Genomic DNA, 22687 nt, shown 5'->3' with positions numbered 1-22687 from the left:
TCCTAAGTAAAAGAAGCCTGTCTCAAAAGGTTACTTATTCTATGCTCCCATTTATATGACATTTTAGAAAGCAGAAACTAGATTGAAAGAGAAGAGTCTTTGTCAGAGTTTGTGAGTGAGGAAGATTTTGTGATGAAAACAGGATATCATAAAGACTTTTGGGAGTTATGGGATTGTTTTGTATCCTGACTGTGCTGTGGTTACATGAATCTATGCATGTGTTAATACTAAAAGTACTTGTTTATACCAAAAAATTAATTTAATATATTTAATTTTAAGAAATAACAAATATCCTTATGTAATAAGGTGAAACACATGCCTACATATATAGTTAAGTAAAAAAAAATCCTGGTGCAAAATAGTTTGTGTTATATGTTGCTGTCTGGTAAAAATGTAAAATATATATATATATATATGTGTGTGTGTGTGTGTGTGTGTGTGTGTGTGTGTGTTTGATTGCATATGTATAAAATATCTTTGAAAGAAAAAGTAAGATGGCTCTTTCTAGCCCCTAGGTGGCTGGGGGCCAGGTACAAAATGAAAAGTTTTTATATACACAAACTTTTATTTACACAACATATAAATTTTTGTAAGTTTTGGGTAACTGTTTAAAATTACTTTTTATTTCTTTATTATAATATATGATATATCCAAAATAATGCATGTGGTTCTAATGGGCACCTAGAATGGAGAACTACTGCTTTATAAGTTCCATATTTATTGTTATTTGTTTATTGCTTGTCTTCCTCTCTAAAATGTGAGTTTCAAAAATGTGAGGATTTTTTCTACTCCTTTGTTTATGCATGTATTTCTACTGTCTTGAACAGTACCAACCGCACAGTAGTTGACCAACAAATGTTTGTTGGGTGAATAAAATAAAGTGATAAGAACAGGGTACACGGTAGAAGCCGAGAAGAGGAGCAGCTGTCTGATTTTGGTTAAGGAGAGGAAGGAAGGGTCAGCAAGGTTTAATGAAAGAGATAAAATAAGAGCTGATCTATGCAAGGTGAATATTAGATAGTAGGGTTTGAAAGTACATGGATTTGAGATCTCAGTGTACTTTCCAAATTGTAAGCACTTTTGTGATACTTGAACTTAGGGTGGGAAAAGCAGAGTGGTGAGAGATGGGACTAGAGAGAGAGAGACCAAGTTAGACTACCGAGGTTTTTGTATACCATGGTAAGGAGTTGGGATTTGGTTAGAAACATGGAGGGTCTGAACTAAGTGATCCTGGTGATTGAGAGGAGTAGATGAAGTCTATAAATATTCATACATCACCTTTTCAGTGAGCTTTTCCATAATGGCATTCTTCTCCCCCTCCCCCATGTACATTGCTATCCTACTTACTTGCTTTATTTCTTCATAGTACTTGTCATTTTCTGGCACGCATTTTCTTAAATATTTTATTATCTGACACAAGAATTTAGTTCCTTTGAAGGCAGAAATTTTTGTCCATTTTGTTCATAGTTCTATCCTCAGAGCCTTATGTGTATTAACAGCTCAATAAATATTTGTTGTGTGAATTTGTCAAAATTTTGAATGTGGATGAAGTCAAGGAAAAATTATCAGGTTTCAATGCCTCTGGATTTATGATAATATACTGGCTATTTTTTCCAGTTCAATTCCTAATTCATTATTATTATTCCAGTTCATTATTCCTAATGATCCAGTCCTAATTCATTATTATATTTTCCAGTTCAATTCCAATTCATTATTAATAGCATAAGCCTCTAATTTTCTGTATTTATTCATCGGTTAATACAATACACTCTAAATCAACCTCTCTGCCTCCAGATTGCAACAATACAACCTATTCTATATATTCTGGTTTTAAACATTAATATATACTTTATTCCTTAAAATTCTTCGACTTTCTGTTTTCCATGACATGGCTTGCAAGTTCCTTCCTTCTTTGGTCTCTTATGTTCAGCTTCATCTCTGATTAGTGTTGTTTTCACAGTATACTTCAATACTATTACCATTCTTCCCTTTCATTCATCCATTCAATAATGTATTCAATATCAAACAAGTCTTTATTGAGCACCCTCTAGGAGATAAGGTATATTTCAGGTTTTTAGTATCCACCAATCAATGGGATAGCCATAGTTCCTACACTGTCTCTTCTACATATTATTTTGTAACAGTATAGTGCTAGTAGTTGTTTGTGTTTATTTCCCCAACAGTTTCGAAGGCCTTGAAATCCAGGATTGTGTCTTATTCTTCCTAAGATGGGCACTATCAGGAACAGAAGCTTACACTCAATGGTTGTTCAGAATCTGCTGGTTGAATGAGAAATTTGAGTTAAAATGTTGAAATGAACTATAAAAAATACCAACAAAAGTAAGGACCTGTTTGCCCCTGATCACATTTTGGTTATTTATTCATTCAACAAACATTGATAATCACCTATTTTATGGTAGGTTCTTTCTTATGCTTAAAATGTCACCTTTAGCCCTTACACTGTGGGTTCCTACTGTAATGTCAGTGGGTGTAGCATAGTATTTGGGACATGGTGGATGCTCACTATATAATTGTGGATTGACTGAAAATAACCACAAAAGAGGAGAACTGGGGTACAGGTTTGGGGCCCAGAAGAGATTTCTGGAGGTAGTGGCAATAGGTGATTCAACATTGAACTTAAAAAAAAATTATGTTTATTTTTGAGAGACAGAGAGAGCATGAGCAGGGGAGGAGCAGAGGGGGGGTGGTGTACGCAGAATCTGAAGCAGGCTCCAGGCTCTGAGCTGTCAGCACAGAGCCCGACTTGGGGCTTGAACTCAGGAACTGTGAGATCATGACCTGAGCCGAAGTCAGATGCTCAACTGACTGAGCCACCCAGGCGCTCTGAGAACTTTTAACCAGAGTGAGGATTATTTTATTACTGAAACTTTTTGTCAGTTGTCATTTTCTTCGTTTTCTTGGGGTGGTGGTATATAAGCATACAAGAATTCTTTCTAAATGAGTTTACCTTTATTTGTTTTGAAATTTGAGTACAGCATGTAACTCTTTGGATACAATTCCGAGACAAAAATGATTCATATTTAAGATTTTTTTTAATCTTGAAATCAAAGTATGCCACTAATAAAAATAAACTTTGTTTTCAACATGGTATGCCAGAAAACAGTAAACCAGTATAGCAAATATGTAACTGTTGACATCCAAGAGTTAAGGGACTAAGGGTTAGGAATGCGAGATGACAAATTGGATAAGTGGGGTTTGACTGAAATACTGCAGTTCCTGGGATGACTAGAACTAGGATTTGTAAAAAGTTACCGAGTCCCCCTCCCAGCCGGTTTACAATACTACCCAGTTTCTGATCTGACAAGAGAGCCATAGCGATAAAGTATTCCAAGAGCTTGCTAGAGAGGCACGGGAAGTTGCTTGAGTAAAGGGGGCGTGGTGGCGGAAGTTAAATCTTCAGCTCAAAGAAAGAAAATAACACTTCCGGTCACGCTGTCGTTGCGTCGCGGTTTTCTTCACCAAGGTGAGTGTAAAGGAAGACTGATAATTTTCGCAAGTGAATCCCTAAACACCTCGGGGAAGCTTTCCTCCTTCCTATAACGTGGGATGGAACGAAGAATTCATCCCGAGTACATTCTGTGAAAGATGTTTCTGACGAGTATGGCTCTGCTCGCCAATCTTTTCTCCCTTACTCCGAAGATGGCCGGCTGTCATCCCCTCCCCTTTCTGACTCTTGTAGTCCTTTTTTCCCTGGTCATTCTTCACCTCTCTTCATTATTCCAGATCGTCTTCCTGATTTTTCTGAGCCTGAGCCATTCCCTCTACCACAGATTCTTTTCCTACCTCTTACTCCCACCTTCTTCCCCGCCCCCCTTTAGCCTCAAAACTTTTGCAATCCAGTTCTGCCACTCTTAATCTACATTCTTCCTTTTCCTTCATCCCTGGTACTCTACCCACCTCCTTGCTGCACAAAGTTTCTGATCCATTCTGTCTCCCTCCTGCAGAGGCCATTAAACTATATACTTTCCAAAACCAGGTGTGGCTTCAGTTTCAAGGTCAACGCTGTTTTTGTTCTTAAAAATAAACAGTGGCAGAAATTTTAGAGTCTTAAGAGACATAGGGTCTTGTTCAAATTATTATTATTGTGTTTATTTTTACTCTAAACAAAATTACACATCAGATACTGCACTGATTTTTAACCGTCTATTCGTGACATTAAAAAAAAATTTGGGGGGCGCCTGGGTGGCTCAGTCGGTTAAGTGGCGGACTTCAGCTCAGGTCATGATCTCGCGGTCCGTGAGTTTGAGCCCCGCGTCGGGCTCTGTGCTGACTGCTCAGAGCCTGGAGCCTGTTTCTGATTCTGTGTCTCCCTCTCTCTCTGACCCTCCCCCGTTCATGATCTGTCTCTCTCTGTCTCAAAAATAAATAAACGTTAAAAAAAAATTGGCATAGAACTGAATCCCCACATTTTTATGGGGGCAAACTTAGTGGATTTTCCTGTAATCTGGTGTCATCTCTTGAGGGTGGAAGCTTTTCCATCTCCTTTAGAACTTGTCATAGATCAGAAATCATTGAAATATATGACATCCAATCACAAATTTATTTTTTCATTTGAGTTATGCTTATTATGCAAATCCTTTTCTGGTCTCTGGTAGCAACATTGAACAGCGAACTGGCAGATTTTTCAGTTTTCCTGGGAACTTTGCAAGTATTATCTATTTGGTGCAAGGTCAAATGTATTTTTCTGTTACATTTATCGTGTTTGTCTTGGGAGAACATTAGTTAATCACAATCTATTATTTCCATTTTTTTTTTTTATTTTTTTTTTTAAATTTTTTTTTTCAACGTTTTTTATTTATTTTGGGGACAGAGAGAGACAGAGCATGAACGGGGGAGGGGCAGAGAGAGAGGGAGACACAGAATCGGAAACAGGCTCCAGGCTCCGAGCCATCAGCCCAGAGCCTGACGCGGGGCTCGAACTCACAGACCGCAAGATCGTGACCTGGCTGAAGTCGGACGCTTAACCGACTGCGCCACCCAGGCGCCCCTATTATTTCCATTTTTTTACCCAAGAGAGGGGGAATGATCATTAAACTTATAATGAGGGTCAAGATTTTTCAGGCTCTAAAGAGGAATTTAACCAAAGATCTCCTTGAACAAGTAATTTATTCCTCCCTTCTCCTGTAGCTACTGTGTTACACTTGCCAAAATAAGTGTAAGAATAAGTAATTCTTTTTTCTAGGCCAGGAATAGTTTTCAGTTCTTTTATAAAAAGATGAGGCAGAGATGTTGTGATACCAAAACACTTAGGAACTTTTGGGAAGGGTATTGCTGATGTCTCTGTATTCTCTATTCAAATCATAATTACACACCATTTAAATGTCACATGGCTTCAACCCACTGTGCAACCATTATTTATTCATGCAAGAATTTTTTATTGAATAACTTTTATGTGTCAGACAGTGTTAAACACTGAGAATACAATTGGAAAATAAAAAGTTTTAAAAACTATAATTGAGAGACAATAAATGATTAAAATAAATATGAATAAGTTGTGATAGGGAGGGGATGTACTATTTTAAATTGGATGGTTAGGAAGACCTCCGTGGTAAGGCAGCATTTTGACTACAAACCTAAAGGAGGTGCGAGCACAAACTATATAGATGTTAGTGGGAAAAACAGGATGTATCTATGTCAGTGTCTGCATTTGTTGTTCATTTGGCTCCCCCCACACACACTTTGTCTGTGGTCACTTTTCTGCACAGCTTTAATGCAGCAATCTGCATACTCAAATGACCTAATCCAATCACATAAATTTCTCATTCCTTTTCTCCTGGCTAGCTTCTTGCTATCCAGTTAGGTATATTGTCAGTTACCAGCCCCTCTAGGAAGATATCTCTATATCTATCCTCACATCTTCCTCAGTCTGTTTGTTTGTGGTGCACTGTGTGCTATCCTACAGCATATTTGCTTGCCTTTCTCAGTGCTCTTACTGCTGTGTGTTCATGATATTTTACCCACAAATGTTTGATATGTTAAATTGGAATGAATTTAATACTTGTCTGTCTGTACAGGCAACCTTTTAAATATAGTTGGCCCCCAAATTTCAGAACCACCCTATAAGGTCAGTACTATCATTGTCATTTTACTGTTGATAAAACCAAGACTCAGAGGTGGATAGTAACCTGATATTGGTGGTGGAATTCATGGAGGTAAGGTCTGTGAGACACTCAGTCCTGGCCTGGTTTTCTTTGTCTTTTGTCTGTGTCTCTTTAGCTGTTTATTAATGAGAAGTACAAAATATATGGACTATTTTATTATTTTATAAGACATAATCTGGGTATAGAAATTTCATTTTTAAAAATTTCCTTTAATAAATCAGATTATATCAGGAGCTTGAATTACTTCCTAACTATAAATATTAAGAGCTGAGAGGTGTAGTGACTCTTTTTACTTGAACATTTTTTAATTAATTTAAACAAGCATAAATTGAAAGAAGAGTACAATGAATACTTTTATACTCTAAACCTAGATTCAGTAGTTGTTAACTTTTGCCATATTAGCTCACTTGTTCACTCACTTGCTCACTCTTAACCATCCATTCATCCATTTATTTAAAAAAAAAATTTTTTTGCGTTTATTTATTTTTGAGAGACAGAGACAGCATGAGCAGGGGAGGAGCAGAGAGAGAGGGAGACACAGAATCAGAAGCAGGCTCCAGGCTCTAAGCTGTCAGCACAGAGCCCGACGTGTGGCTCCAACCCACGAACCGTGAGATCATGACCTGAGCTGAAGTTGGCTACTTAACCGACTGAGCCACCCAGGCGCCCCTCCATCCATTCATTTTTAAAATTAAGGCATAATTGTTTATCTATTTTCTGATCTATATATTTTGGTTGAACCATTTGAGATTTGCAGTCTTTATTATTTTTTTTTATTTATTATTTTTTAATTTTACATCCAAGTTAGTTAGCATATAGTGCAACAATGATTTCAGGAGTAGATTTCTTAATGCCCCTTACCCATTTAGCCCATCCCCCCTCCCACAACCCCTCCAGCAACCCTCTGTTCTCTGTATTTAAGACTCTTATGTTTTGTCTCCCTCCCTGTTTTTATATTATTTTTGCTTCCCTTCCCTTATGTTCATCTGTTTTGTATCTTAAATTCTTCATAGGAGTGCAGACTTTATTTTTAAATAAACTTAAATATACACAAAAAGGTACACGTATCAAAAGTGTATGGCTCAAGGCATTTTTAATGTAAATACACATGTGTAACCAGCATCCAAATTAAGAAATAGAACATGATTAGCATCTGAAGGCCCTTGAATGTATTCCCTTCCAGTCACATATAAACTCCCAATTAGCCACAATCCTTGCTTCTATCACTGTATAATAATTTTGCCTGTTTTTGAACTTTATAAAAATATGGTAGTAAATCATTATTTTTTTTGGTGCCTGACCTCTTTGGCTTAAGATTTTGTTTTTGAGATTCATCCATATTATTGGGTGCAGTAGTATGTTTTTGAGATGCATTCATATTATTGGGAATGGTGGTAATTCCTCCATTCTCATTGGTATGTATTCCATTGTTTGAACATATCATAATAGATGGACATTTTGTTTGTTTATATTTTTGGCTTGTAAACATTTGTGAACATTATAGTATATGACTTTTGGTGATATATGTACATATTTCTGTTGAGCATATACCTAAGAGAAGAATTGCTGAATTAAGTTATGTATATGATTAGCTTTAGTAGAGACTGTCAACTAGTTTTCCACAATGGTTGTACAGGCATACCTTGTTTTATTGCATTTTGCTTTATTGCACTTTGCAGATACTGTTTTTTACAAATTGAAAGTTTGTGGCAATCCTGAGTCAAACAAGTCTTTCGGCATCATTTTTCTAACAACATTTGCTCACTTCATGTCTCTGTGTTACATTTTGGTAATTCTTGAAATATTTCAAACTTTTTCAAAGTGATTATGACTTTCTGAAAGTCAGATGATGGTTAGCATTTTTTAGCAATAAAGTATTTTTTCATTACAGTATATACGTTTTTAGACATAATGTTATTACATACTTAATAGACTAAAGTGTAGTGTAATCATAACTTTTATATGCACTGGCAAACCAAAAAATTCATTTTACTTGCTTTATTGTGATACTCACTTTATTGTGGTGGTCTAGAACCGAATCTACAAGTTCTCTGAGGTATGCCTGTACTATAAAACTCTCAGTACAAATCTTGAAGAGTTCTACTTTCTCTAGAATATTGTCAACACTTGTCATTGTCTTTACTTTTTAAGGAAAAAAAGTAGCCATTCTAGTGGTTATGAATGGTATCTTATTATTTTAATTTGCAGATCTGATGATAAATTTACATCTGTCCATGTTTGTTGGCCTGGATATCTTTTTATGAGATACCTTTTCAATCTTTGACCACTTTTTCTCCTGGACTATCTTACTGATTTGTTGAGATCTTTTTAATTAAGGATGTTAATATTTTGTTATATTTATTGCAGATCTCAGTTGCTTGCATTTTCAGTTTCTTAATGGTGTCTTTTGATGAACTATCCCAATTTTAGTATTGTTGTTCAATTTCATAATGTTCCCCTTTATGGCTAGTGCTTGTTTTGTTAAAAAATCTTTGCCTTTTTCAAGGCCATGAAGACATTTTTCTGTGTTGTGTTATTGTTTAATCTCTCATTTGTATTCACAATTTATTTGTAATTGATTTTTGTGTATGTTTTCAGTATGAGTTATGGGTATGAGTAAAGGTCCCCTCCCTTTTTTGTATGTCAAAATGGACATCCAATCAACCCAGTATCACTTACTGAAAAGATCATTCTTTCCCTTCTATAGCATCATATTTTTGATAAATCAAACGGTTAGGTTATATATGTGGGTTTGTTTCTGAATTCTGTTCAGTTTGGGTTACTTCTCTATCCTTGTATAAGTACCACTGTCATAATTAATGTCATTTTATAATATACCTTACATACAGTCATTTAGTTCTACAGTTTTGTTCTTTTTCTTCAATAATGCCAAATTGGTTTTTTGAATTTCCATTTGCATTTTAGAATCAGCTTGTCAGTTTCCACAAAAATTCTTCTTGGCATTTTGATTGAGATAGCACTTAATATCATGGCATTTTACACCTAAATATCTCAGCGTTCATCTCCTAATATAAGGGACACAATAATTTCCTAATATCCCCTAACACTTAATCCATTTTCAAATTTCTTTTTTTCCTCAATGACCCTTTTATAGCTGGTATTTCTTTAAAAAAAATACACAAGCAGCGTTTACTGAGGTTCTGTTTTTTATCAGGCAATATATATATATATATATATATATATATAATTTAATTTAATCAAAACAAAAAAAAGAGTAATGATGTACATATTCTTCCATTTTACAGGAAAGGAAAGGAATCATACTTGGTTAAGAAACTTGTTCAATCATAAAGCTTCAAAGACCATTCACATTCAAATGCATAGTTCTATAATATGAAATCCCTTGCTCTTATCACTGTATCATATCAAATACAAAAGAATGAAAGTAAAACTCAAATCATAAAGAGATAGGGAGAGGAAGAAATTCTGCTGAGGGATCTATTAATTATAAAATGCAGAATATCGTTCTTATGGCTGGTATTCAAAAGCATCACCCAACCTAGATTAATGTATATTTATAGTTTTTGAGATTTTTTGTTGTCATTTTCCCTGTTTTGTTGAACTTGTGGATATTTATATATTTGGTACTTTTCAATCCATTGCAGTCATTATTTCTTCTGTTGCTCAAACTGTCCAGTTTAGAATGAACCAGTTGGAGCCTCTGATATTGGCTTCTTTTTTTCTTTTATTACTGAAATTTTCAAATATATTTAAAGTAGGATATAGCATGTATCCATTCTCAGCTTCAACAATTAATACCATTTTGCTGATTTTGTTTGATTTTTTCTCCTCACCCACTTTTTCACTGGGGTGTTTAAAAATTTTTTTAAGTTTATTTTGAGAGAGAGACAGCATGAGTGGGGGAGGGGGAGAGAAATAGGGAGAGAGGAAGAGAGAGAGAGAATCCCAAGCAGCCTCCACACTGTCAGGGAGCCCGACGCGGGACTCGAACTCACAAAACTGTGGGATCATGACCTTAGCTGAAACCAAGCGTGGGACACTTAACTGACTGAGCCACCCACGTGCCCCTTCACTGGAGTATTTTAAAGCAATCTCAGACATTATGTCATTACACAGGTAAATAACTCACTATACATCTCTAACTCTTAAGTGCATTATATTAAGTAACCAATAAGCCATTACACTTAATAAGATTAACAGTAATTCTCATACTATGTAATACCCAGTTCATATTCAAATTTCTGTGATTTTCTTAAAGATGTCTTTGTATAGTTTCTTTGTTAAATCTATATCTAAACAAGGGCCACAAGATATTTTTGTCTTCAGTCTGTTTTCCTGTTAAAACCTTGTATAGCCAACCCCTCCTCCACATTTTAAAGACCATTGGTTTGTTAGAGAAACTAAGTCATTTATTGTGTCGACAAATGGATTTAGATGATTGCTTCCTTCAGGTGGTATTCATTTTGTTTTCCCATCTACATGTTTCTGTTCACTGGCATTTAGAACTAGAAGATTTATTAGGTTCACTTTCAATTATTATTATTATATTTTGTATTTTGTTTTGCTTTTTAAAATTTTTTTTTAGTTTTTTATTCTCATGTTAGTTAACATACAGTGTAGTCTTGGCTTCAGGAATAGAACCCAGTGATTCATCTCTTACATATGACACCCAGTGCTCATCCTGAAAAGTACCCTCCTTAATGCCTATCACCCATTTAACCCATCCCCCCACCCCTATCAACCCTCAGTTTGTTCTGTGTGTTTAAGAGTCTCTTATGGTTTGCCTCCCTCTCTGTTTTTATCTTATTTTTCCTTCTCTTACCCTATGTTTATCTGTTGTTTCTCAAATTCCACATAAGAGTGAAATCATATGATATCCATCTTTCTCTGACTGACTTATTTTTTAAGGGAAAAAATCATTTCAAGTAGTGATATGCACTTTCTATTGCATTTCATCATATCTGGTTTAAATTTTTAACTGATTCTGGGGTTCATTTGTGTTTTCAGGTGTTGTCAGCCTGATCTCCATTTTTTTTTTAATTTTTAAAAATGTTTATTTATTTTTGAGAGAGAGCGCACGTGTGCACACGCACGCACTCATGAGCCAGGCAAGGGCAGAGAGAGAGAGAGAGAGGTACATAATTCGAAGCAGGCTCCAGGCTCCAAGCTGTCAGCATGGAGCCCAAAGCAGGGCTCAAACTCACAAACTGAGGTCATGACCTGAGCCAAAGTCAGATGCTTAATCTGATGCAGCCACCCAGGCATCCCAACTCCATTGTAGCATCTCCTACCAACCTTTCTCCTGTTTAGCAGCCATTGAAGATAATTGTCTAAATTCATTATTCTACTAATAGTTTAAAAAGAGTGGTCTAATTTTATCAATCCTTCTGCATTTATTAGCTGGAATTATTTCAGAAAAAAGACCTCTTTATCAGCTTTTTTTGGGGGGGGGGTCCCCAAATGTATTCTATAAAAAGAAAGTCAGGATAAATGCATTTTTTTTTCATTTATCGGAGTAATGGGTTCGTTCCCTAGAGAATTTCATTGTTTTCTTTAATATTATTAGGAATTCATGGATTTTTATGTATTTTATGTACCCATTGTGGTTTATTTTTGATGCCCAAACTGTGTCATTTTAGAAATTAGGAGACTTTTCCTATATCCTTTACATGATCTCATTAGATCTTGGCTTCCTTGCTTTCTGACATAAGATATTTTAGGCTTATTCCCTGCCCCAGTCCTGACATCAGCCATTTTGCAAGGAGCCATGTATTCCTTCAATAAGGATTGGTACTTAGAAACCAAGATATGAGTGCTCAGGGGATTATTACTATTTTTTTAGTAATGCTATGTGGCCTTTTGTTGTGACCCTTTTCCTTACTATTTTGAATATAAGTGAATGATTCCACCAGCATTACATTGATAATTAGCTAAGCATGGCTTTCGTTTGTTTATGTAGGCATTCATTCAGTAAAAATTTATAGACCACACTACCATGTATTTGATCTTATGCTGGGTACAGGGGATGTAAAGGTAAACCTGACATGTTTCCTGTCCTTGATGAAGATTCATTATAGTGAGGGTACGAGTAAATGAACAGACAGTGTCTAAAGAGTATGATAAGTACTGTAGTGGGCATAGTACACAGTGGGGGCAAGTGGTAAGCTGTGGGGTAGCACAGAAGGGGCGTCTGAAAATGCTTTGGAAAGGAAAATAATGCTTGATACTGGGTGAATAGAGGAAGTATGAAGGTAGAAGAGCTATGAAGGGTGTTCCAGTCAAAGGAAACTGGAAAGAGGTGGGGGAGATCTTGATATATTCAGAGAAAAACATATGTGTGGTTGGTTATAACTGGAATGTAAGTTTTATGTAGAAGAGGAGAAATGAAACTAGAGACATAGATAAGGGCCAGGATGTTGAGCACCCCAAAAGTCAAGTCAGAGAACAAGGATTTCACTCTGAAGCCTATGAGGAAGAAGCAATGGAATTGTCTTAAGCAGATGAGATACACAGTTCTCTTTGTAATGTACTGATGATGCACTGGGTGAATGGGTGAGAATGAGACAGTAGGAGACTGATTGGGGGGGGGGGAGAGGTATAGTGGTCCAGGAGAGAGATAATGTCATGTTACACTGCATTCTGCACCCTATGTGTGTGTGTAGTGTATGGGAAAGTTATGTGTGTATGTATTACATATACTATAATCTATTATAATCCATAATATACATATACACACATTTGTAGGGTGCAGTGTAACATGAAATTTTTTGTATATGATAATATAATATAGACGACATATATGTATATAAAATAGATCTCTGCATACACATGTACATAGCTATATGTGCATATATATCCAGGGGCTGTCCCATTACAGCAGGTCTAAACCAGACTATATTTCAGTGAAGAAGTATTGCCCAAGGACAACTGAAAAGTGGAAAAGGGCTAATAAGCACTCCCTCCTTGACCAAATGTGAGTCATGCCCCTCGGAGCCCTCTTTTCAACTAGATCTCATCCTTGGGCATTGTCTTTGGCCTGTCTGGTCTAGTTTTAGAAAGTATCCTGCTGAATAAATTTAATGAGACCCCCCCCCCCACATTTGATATATGATCATCCTGGTTTGCCTTCAGCAAGAATTCTAAGTCTGTTTAGCAAGAATTCCCCTATCCTTATGTCTCCTCTTAATTTTCTGTCTACTGACCTCCTACCCCCTCCAAATCTACTCCTTGGCTATAGATTTCCAGCTGTTCTTACTTAATTCAAAGTAGAGTCTATTTTCTCTTCCCTTTTACAATAGTCTTGACACTTCTCAAAATAGTTCTTATAATCTTACCATTTTAACAAGTGTCAGGATAATTTTTTTTTCTTTTAACAGGCCACGTGAGAATTTCGTTTATTGTAGTCTTCCTCTTCAAAGCTCCACTAGTTGGCACTGCGTCCCAGTTGTGTATCCTTGAGTAATCTGAGAATTCTTCTTCTTCCTCTTCTTCCTGGGATTTAAGGGTATGAGGAGGAGATGATTACTCAGCTTCTCCCAGAGGTTGGAAGGTAGCCCTAACAGTTATCTCTGGTGGAGTGGAATGGTAATGAAGATACACATCTCCTTTTATGTGTTTCTGAGTGCCAAGCACTGTTGTATACTAATGAACATGTATTGCGTTTGTCTTTTAAGACTACTATCTTAAACCTTTTTTAATATAAAACATGAAATTTCTTTACATGGTTATATAAGGTGTAGATTCAGAGTTTTCTGTTAGATTAGGGATTTAGGGGAAATGAGGGCAGTGAGTATGTATGGATTAGAGTTAGTGAAGGCTAATGTGCAGAGGACTAATAATGTAAATGGTGAAAGTGTTGATCAAATGAGTGTAGACTTTGGTGTCAAAGATCCTGTCTATGAAAAATAGAATAAATAAGAGGTGGTACATGTATATTTTTAGGATGAGAGATTTGAACAGGTTTATATGTTCTACAGGGGAGGAGCTGATAAAACCAGAGGTTAGAAATAATATGAGAGGGGATAACTGGAGAAGCAAAATGTGGAAAAGATGTGTTGAGAACATGTGAAGTACCAGCCATGAACATGAGAAGGGACATCACTTCTGACTTTGGAGTTACAGAGAATCAGAAGGGGATGTTTTTGAAGTTTTGGAAAGGCAAGAAACAGGAGGAGTTTCTTTCTTGGTGCCCCTATATTCTCTGTGAATAAGGTAGCGAGGGCATTCTGGAGTGTGAGAGGGGATGGCCAGGGCCAGAGGAAAGAGGAGAAGGTTACAACCTTCTTTACTGAATGAAAAAAGATTGATGGGCAATAATGAGTACCTATCTAGGTTGGAAATTAAGTGTGTTTAGTTTTGTCTTTTTTTTTCCAGATATATTCAGCTGCCAAGAAGTAGGAGCAAGGAAGGCAAACATTGGGCTTGATTTTAGACTTGTAAATGTGCTGGTGATGACTGAGGGGCTAAATAAGTAAGTTGTTGAGGTTACTGATGAGATTTGTTCAGGTTATAGACCATGGGATCTAATCTAATCAGGGAAGAGTATATTCTCAGGAAGATTCATTCTGTGGATCCAGAGAAAGAGAAGCTGTGTGAATATATGGTTGGGTGTGGGAGAAGTTGTATAGAAATTTCAAAGCTCAAAGAGTAGAAGTTAACAAGGTGATATGGCAGACAAGAAATCGTGGTCAAAGTAGGTTATTGGAGCTTAAGATTTCAGAGGAAAGGTAGTTCTGGATGATGACAAGGTTTAGTGGGTGGGTGAGTTGGAATAGAAGAGGTCAAAGAACTGTGAAGCTGGGGTGATGGACAGGTTAGCCATAAGATCATCAAAGATACTGGGGAAGAAAAAGAGTTTAAGGGTTGAGAGGAAGACAAGGAAGATGCTATATTTTGTGGATGGGGTGAGTATAGATGAGAGACAGATGTCATGGTAATCAAAGGAACAGAGATTTTCACAGCAGGGAGGAAGATTTAGGGAATGGGAGCAGCAATGGCTAGCATGAGTTGTTGCCCTTAACCAGTTTAGCAGTAGATCCCTTGGATGGCCCTGGCTTTATTTGTTACATTTTTGTCTTTGTCTCTGCCTTTTTGTGGGGGGGGCAATTACCAGGGTTAGGTGCCAGGAAAGGACTGGTAGTAAAATCTTGAATGTAAGGGGAGCTAAGATATCCCTCCATATTGATTTCTATTCTTGGAGGGACTTGAACAACTGCCCTTAGCAACTTTAAGGGAAATAATACTGCTGGTAGGACCCTGGCTTGCCCAGATGTGTGTTTCCAAAAATCCCATTGCAAATGAATATGGATAGCCAATCCCATAGCTTTTACAGAAAGAGGTGGATGCTTTTTATATAATATTCCTCATGTCAGAAAGGTTGAGAACATATGCTTTAAGGGAGTTCCATAGGAAGGCCCTGGAGTCTTCCTTTTAAAAAAATATTTCTTGGGGTACCTGGGTGGCTCAGTTGGTTGAGCGTCTGACTTCAGCTCAGGTCGTGATCTCACAGTCTGTGAGTTCGAGCTCTGTGTCGGGCTCTGTGCTGACAGCTCAGAGCCTGGAGCCTGCTTCAGATTCTCTCTCTCTCTCTCTCTCTCTCTCTCTCTTTCTCTCTCTCTTTTTCTCTCTCTCTCTCTGCCCCTCCCCCACTCGTGTTCTATCTCTGTCTCTCAAAAATAAATAAACGTTAAAAAATATTTCTTAAATTGTGCAGTATAACAAAAATACTGAAAGTTGCATAAAATGTAAATGTACACTAAAGTGAATAATTATAGGGGCACCTGGGTGACTCAGTCAGTTGAGCATCCAACTCCAGCATAGTTCATGGTCTCACGGTTTGTGGGTTTGAGCCCCACACTGGGCTCGCTGCTGTCAGCCTGTCAATGCAGACCCCACTTTGGTTCTTCTGTCCCTCTCTCTCTGCCCCTCTCTTACTTGTGCTCTCTCAAAAATAAATAAACATTTAAAAAATAACAAAGTGAATAAATATAAACACCTATAAAAGAACCTTCCAAAACCAAAATAGAACATTGCAGGTTATCCAGAAGCCTCCATTCTTAATTCTGTCTCTCTCCCAAAGGTAACCATTTATCCTGACTTGACTTTTATGGTAATCACTTCTTTGCTTGCTTTGCCTGTGTGTATAGACATGTGTGCACATAAATACCTATTTATACATTTTACTGTTTATGAACATTTGGATTGCCTTCTTTTTTTGGTTGTTGTGAATAGTGTTGCTAAGAACATTTTTGTACACATCTGTTGCACATGTACATGTGTTTCTCTAAGATATATATCTGGGAGACAGATTACTTGGTAATAGTTTGTGCATCCCTTCAACTTCATTAGATAATGGAAAACTGATTTCCAAAAGGATTGCACCAGTTTTGACTTTGAGATATATGTCAATTTATACTTTGGTATTTTCTCCCCCCACAGTTTTGAGGCCAGAAAACTGTGGCTTGGAGTTGATCGGGGTAGCCAGGACCTATGATTTACTGTGGATATGGGGGACTTGGTTACTGTTTCACATTTCTCCTGGAACAGTTACACTTAGCTGCATCAGAGGGCTTCCATAGGAAAACCTTGGTTTGGTCATATCTTTCCCAGGATCTTAAGGTCCAAGAATTGGGCCCCAGAATTGAGTGTGTTTGCCCAGCCTCTGAGGCCATTTGAGAATGAAGGAGGCTTGATTATTATCCTGCAATGCTCCTCCTTCTTGGGAGGTCCAAACAATTGATCTTAGCAATTAGCCAAGGGTTGTGTAGGGGGACTCTGAGTCAGTTGCCTCTTCTTCAGACTCTGGAGTCAAGAATCAAAACCAGGAAGTTATTATCAGAGATAACCAGCATCTGTGGATGGCAGAATATAAAGACTGGTTTAGTGGCTTAGATGACCCTGTGTCTTTGGAGGGTCCTTGAACAACTATCTTTAGCCATTTAACCAACTCCCTCCTTGTTCTTTTTGTCTCAGAGTCTATCTGTTAAGGAGCCTTTCCTTAGGGAGGGCCCTGGCTTGTTTATTTCCTTCTCAGAGTTTCACGGTTTGGTAGAAGTGCTTGTAGTGATTAAAAATTATGAGTTTATCAACTTTCAGAAAACTGACAAAATGTTCTATGTGAAGATGTGAAATATTATACGTATGTATTATTGATTTTTTTATTTTGAAATAAATAATGGAATAACAAATAATTCTAAACTTTAATTACAATTAGTATTTAATGTACTTCTTGGGCCTGACTGTATTTTTTAGTTATTTCACAAAAAATAACGTATTAGCATATTTACCATTATGAGATGCTTATTTTATATTTTATTTCACTGTTTCTTTACTTTTAACTACTGTTACTATTTTTGCTTTCTTTCTTCATGTTGAGAATTTGAATTTTCAAGATAATGTCATTGAAAACAGTGGCATGTTTGTTGTAGCTCTTCACTTGATATCCTTTCATCCTTTGGCTGCTATTTGTGTCAGGTGGTTTAATGCCTTGACTACAGTCCCTCACATATTCGCAAAGGAAAGATATTCTAGAAAACATGTCATCTTTTTTTATTATTATCATCAGTTGGGCACTATACGAGCCTTGTTACCTTTTACATGTTGTGCTCTGCTCTGTATCACATGGCAGCCTACCTGAGGATGTCCATCTCACAGATACTGCTTGAATAGTGTGTTACTAACAAGTTTGGAATACTAGTGTGCTGTGGTTTGCCAGTTGGGAATGTTGACACCAGGGGTGTGGGAGAATCAGCAGGCTTATGAGAGCACTATTTTATCTATGGCTAGGTGAAGGGGGTGTTCTAAAAATCACTGAAGGATATAGGTAAGCTTCTTTTTCAAGGAGAGAGATTCTACAGGTCACAAAGGAAAGATTCCAGGTGGGAAGGAGAACAGGAAGCAATCACTTCCAGGGGAAATGAGCATAGCTCACTACTTTTCATGCCTTCTGTTTGCCTTCTTGGCTATCAGGAAAATATTTTTCCAGGGCCTTGGTAGATAAGAAGTGTGCATGAATAAAGGGGGATGTCATAGAAAGTAAGAGGGGAAAGGTACACAGTCTGAGAGTGTCAGAAGTGCTAGGACACTAGTGGGAAATATAGAGTAGCCCTAAAAAAATTAGATACACCATTAATTAATTAATCAATTAAGTAAGCAAAAATGTAGTGATCTAGACTCTGCTGGATACTGAGGACATAGTTAAATTAGATGTATTTTCTACTGAATCTAGTGGATGAGATAGGCACAGACATTGCAACAGGAAGTGCTATGATGGAGGGGAGACCCGGATGTGGTACTTTCAGTAGAAACATGAAGGAAGAGGTTCCTCCAATGCATTCTAGAGGCTGGGAGAAGGTCTCCTGGAAGGCACCAGGTTAAGAAATTAATTTTGCATGGAAGTAGCCATTAATCTGGCAGTGGATGAGAATCGTCTGAGTGTGGGGACCAGAGAGCAAGTGGTCATTAGACTGTGTATAGTAGCTGCCTGGGTATGCCATCTAGCCTTGAGCTTGGGAAGTACCTGAAGAAATGGGCTGTTGAGAGGCCACTCTGATATAATAGAGCTAAGGAAAAGAGTTCAAGTAGGAATGAATATTTTCACAAATGGTTAAATTTAGATGTAATATTGATAACCTTAACCCTCATGAAAGAGCAGTCTCTTCCACTTTCCTCAGTATGCCATGAAATTATCATTTTCTACATATGCCATGTTTTCACCTTGTTTAAGGAATTCTTTCTTACCTTGATTTCCTAAAGGTATTCTACTATATTCCCCTGTAAAACTTTTATAATTTGGTTTTCACAATTTTATGATCCACTTGGAATTTTATTTTTGTATATTGTATAATAAGGAGAACATACTTAATTTTTTTTTCTGAATGATTTATCAGTGGTTTCAGGATTATTTACTTAAATCTATTCTTTCTCCACAGATTTACAATGTTGTATCTGACATATACCAAATTGTAATAGATGTATAGGTCTGCTTTTAGCCTTTCCATTCTGTTTCATTGGTCTATTTGTCTATATTTATACTAGTTCTACACTGTTAATTACTATAGCTTTGCAATGCATGTTAATATGTGGTAGGGAAAGACCCTTTTCCTTATTCCTCTTCCTCAAAACTATACTTTTTGCTCTTTACTTTTCCATATGACTTTTAAGGTAAGCTTAACATGGTCTTTAAGAAACATGGAAATTTTTATAAGAACTTCTTTCTATATATCGATATGTAGATTTGGTTGCATCTTTACAACAATGAAGGTGGTTCATCTTTTATCTAGGTATTTTTAATGTCTTTGAAAGAAAGTTTTATAGTTTTCTCCATAAGAGTCTCATGCATATTTTGTTTAGACATATTTCTGTGTCCCTGATAAGCTTTTGTTCCTCTCACTGATATTTTTAAATTACATTTTGTAATTGATTGTGACTGGTGTATGGGAGTGCTTGATTCTGGTGTATCGTTCTTAGATCCATTGTGCTTACCTCTTTCTCAGGTCCAATTGTTGTTTATAGGTTTTGTTGAGTTTTTATATAAATTTTATATAAAATATACTTAAAAGTATGTAAATCATAACTCTACAGCTCAATGAATTATTACAAAGTGGTTTTGGCTCGTTAATGTGATTTGTGAATAATTGTAATTTTTCCCCCTTTCAATCCTTGTACCTCCAAAGATTGATATCATTCTGTATAAAATAAAATAGAATTTCTTTTCTGAAACAGTTTTTACTGAAACATCTCTGAAGATTCATACTCTAAATAGTGGTGTTTTATGTATAAATACTGTTGAGTTATCAAAGAAAGGAAATTACCTTTATTTGGAAATTCCAACAGAACTTAATAGAAGAGCCTTTAGGGTGGTGATATTTCAGTTAATTAACTGCAGTCCAGGATTTGGTGAAATGCTGAAATGAAACTTGGTGATAGACAAATATATACAAATTAATGTGCTGAGACTAAAATAGATATAGAAAGAAAAATACACCCATTCTACACTAATACATACTTTCTAGTGACCAGAACACTCAGGTCCTCTCTCCAGGGCATGTCAGTTCCAATATTAGGATACTTGGGAAGTCAAACTAAGAAAACAGCTTGTTGCTTACTACGAACATTGAATTAAAGCAAAGAAGGTAGAGAATCTCACAAACATGGGGTCTTTGTGTCGCTGTGGATCATTTGAGGAATACATTTGAATGCGTTGCCCTCTCTATCACACTCCAAGGAGTTTGAGGGACGGCAAGATGTAGTGGAAAAGTATTGGATTTTGTTGACATTGAGAGGGACTTGAATTCTAGATCTTTGCACATTATTCTTAGGAAGCAAGATGGTTTCCACCCCTCCACACCTCCAAGAAAGAGAGTACAGAGCCTTCATCTCTCTTTGAGTTTCCTTTTGGTGATTGCAAAGATTTGTATTTGTAAAGTTAGGCTCTGGAATTCCATTAACTAATTTTAAGTCAAAAGCAGATCTGGAACCCAATTTTGCTTGTGAAAGTAGAGAAAGGGCTGAAAAAAATTTATTTGTTATCAATGAAATTGTATGCTTTGTGCCTTATAAAGTAATTAAGATTCAGTGTGATCACTTTCACAAGGCCCTGACACCTATTTAGTGAATGAGAGCAGTTTGAGTCTTTAATACTCTTTTCTGTACCTTTTTCTCATTTTGTACTGTAATAATTTTCACAAATTATTTTCTTAATCTGTTGATTAAAGCTATTCCTTGGGTTTTTCATTTGACGCACTGTGTTTTTCTTCAAAAAATTTGATTAGTTTTAATTGTGATATACCACTTGTTATAGTTTCCTGATGCTTGGAAATATTTTCAAGTTTGTTATTTACTTCTTTGTCTGTAGGAAAATAGGTATCTTATAGTTTGTGTTTGCTAACCCCAGTGTTTAAGTTTTTTCTATCATCAGCTCATCCTGCTATTTGGCTTCTTTATCGAATTCAAGGCTCAAGGATCCCCAGGGCAAGTCATGTAATTTAGTCTAAGCTTCAAAATGGCCTGCTTCCATTCATCCACCCCTTGGGAACGTAGGCCTTTTGAGGATCCCGCTTGTTGTAGGAAGAGTCTCCTGTTAGTTTTCTTCTCTGTGTAGTTCTGGACTTTAATCTGTCTCCTTTGAATTTGAAACAACTAAAATGAAAGTTAAAATTTTTTTGGAATGGAAAAATGCCTTAAGGACAGAAATTGCCTCCTTGCATATCTATTTCTCTAGATTCCCCTTTCCCCCTGCTGTTGTCCTGATGTTTCCATATTTTTATTGCCCTGTATTTTTATTGTTTTTAAGTAGATGTTGGTTTTTCATTAAGATTTTGTTTTGTTTGTTTTCAGCTTGAGGGTTTGTCCAAACTACCTCATGGGCAATTACCAGAATTAGGAAAATTTCCTACAACTTTTTCCTACATTTTCTTTGAGATTAGGTTTAGGCTCAGAACTTCTCGTTAGCTTGTGAGTTTTCTTTTCTTTATTTTATAGAGGAAACATCCAGTACTCAGAAAAGTAAAGATACTTGCCTAAGGTCACATAGCAAGTAAGTAGTAATATTGGAATATGAGCCCAGCTCTGTTCAACCCTGGAGCCTGTGTGCTTGACCCATTCAATGTACTGCATCCTTTGGATTCCATTGTTTTGTTCCTGGAATATGGGACATTTTTCTTCTAGGAGGAGAGTAAATGTCTCAGTGTGTTTTTCTTACTCGTTTTTTAATCCCTCAAGGTCAGCACTCTCTCTCTTGCTCCTGGGGAACACTGCATTTCTATGTCTTTTTCAGAGATCCATGCCTATTTCTGAGACATCCTAATATATAAGAGACCCTCTTCTACCACCTACCCTGTGCCTTTCAGAACTGAATTTAGGGACATTCAGTACCCCAGCTTTAACCACAAAGTTTTATTTCCTTTTCGACTGTGGGATTTTCCACAGTTGATCAACATGCATTCCCAGCTGAATTTGGAAAGAGCTAAGGACAAAGGGATCCAGGAAGAAATTCTCTTGGGTGAGCAAAGAAGGGAGAATGAGACAGGTACGAGCTTGAGAACTTATAGTTTTGTTAGATAGTGTTAGGGTAGTTTTGGAATTTTGGTTGGTTGAATGCCCACAAGACACCTTGACATGGCAGAAAACACAGGAGCTTTGGAGTCAGACACACTTGAATTGACACTCAGTTCCCCTACTTAGTAACTCTAAAATATTGGGTAAGTCAGTTCTCCTCTTTGACATCAGTTTCTTCATGTATACAATTTGAATAATAATACTTACCTCTGTCTCAAGGTTTCCATGTGAAATATAGGTAATATATTTTGGTGAAGTGTATGTAGTTGGTATGTACTTGGTAGATAGTTACAGTAATTATTATCATTATTGTTGTAACTGTAGGGGCAGAAAAGTGTCCCTTTTTTTCTAGGTGGGCTATTTCATGTATTTATTATCTTTTTGCATTTTTTTGTGAATGGTTTACTCATGTTCTTTGCTTATTTCTGTATATGAGCCTATCATTTAGTTGATGAGATTTTGATGAAGAATAGTATCTAGTTCAAAGAGGGAAATTTCAGAAAAAGTTGAAATTCTTGGATGGAACT

The 22687-nt window shown here is 36.6% G+C and overlaps 1 protein-coding gene across 1 annotated transcript in view; it reads left to right on the top strand.

Annotated features, from left to right (window-relative positions):
- The first annotated feature begins 3418 nt into the window (after positions 1-3418).
- Positions 3419-22687, top strand: part of MAGED1 (MAGE family member D1) — a 55126-nt gene continuing 35857 nt past the window's right edge. Inside the window, exon 1 of the mRNA XM_019439571.2 lies at positions 3419-3484. The gene's annotated coding sequence lies outside the window, so the exon portion shown is untranslated. The remainder of the gene's footprint in view (positions 3485-22687) is intronic.

This window comes from Panthera pardus, unplaced genomic scaffold (genome assembly GCF_024362965.1).
Source record: "Panthera pardus isolate Hobbes unplaced genomic scaffold, ASM2436296v1 HiC_scaffold_27, whole genome shotgun sequence".
NCBI classification, from domain to species: domain Eukaryota; kingdom Metazoa; phylum Chordata; class Mammalia; order Carnivora; family Felidae; genus Panthera; species Panthera pardus.
The sequence above is the reverse complement of the archived record's forward strand: the minus strand, read 5'-3'. Positions and strand labels throughout refer to the sequence as shown.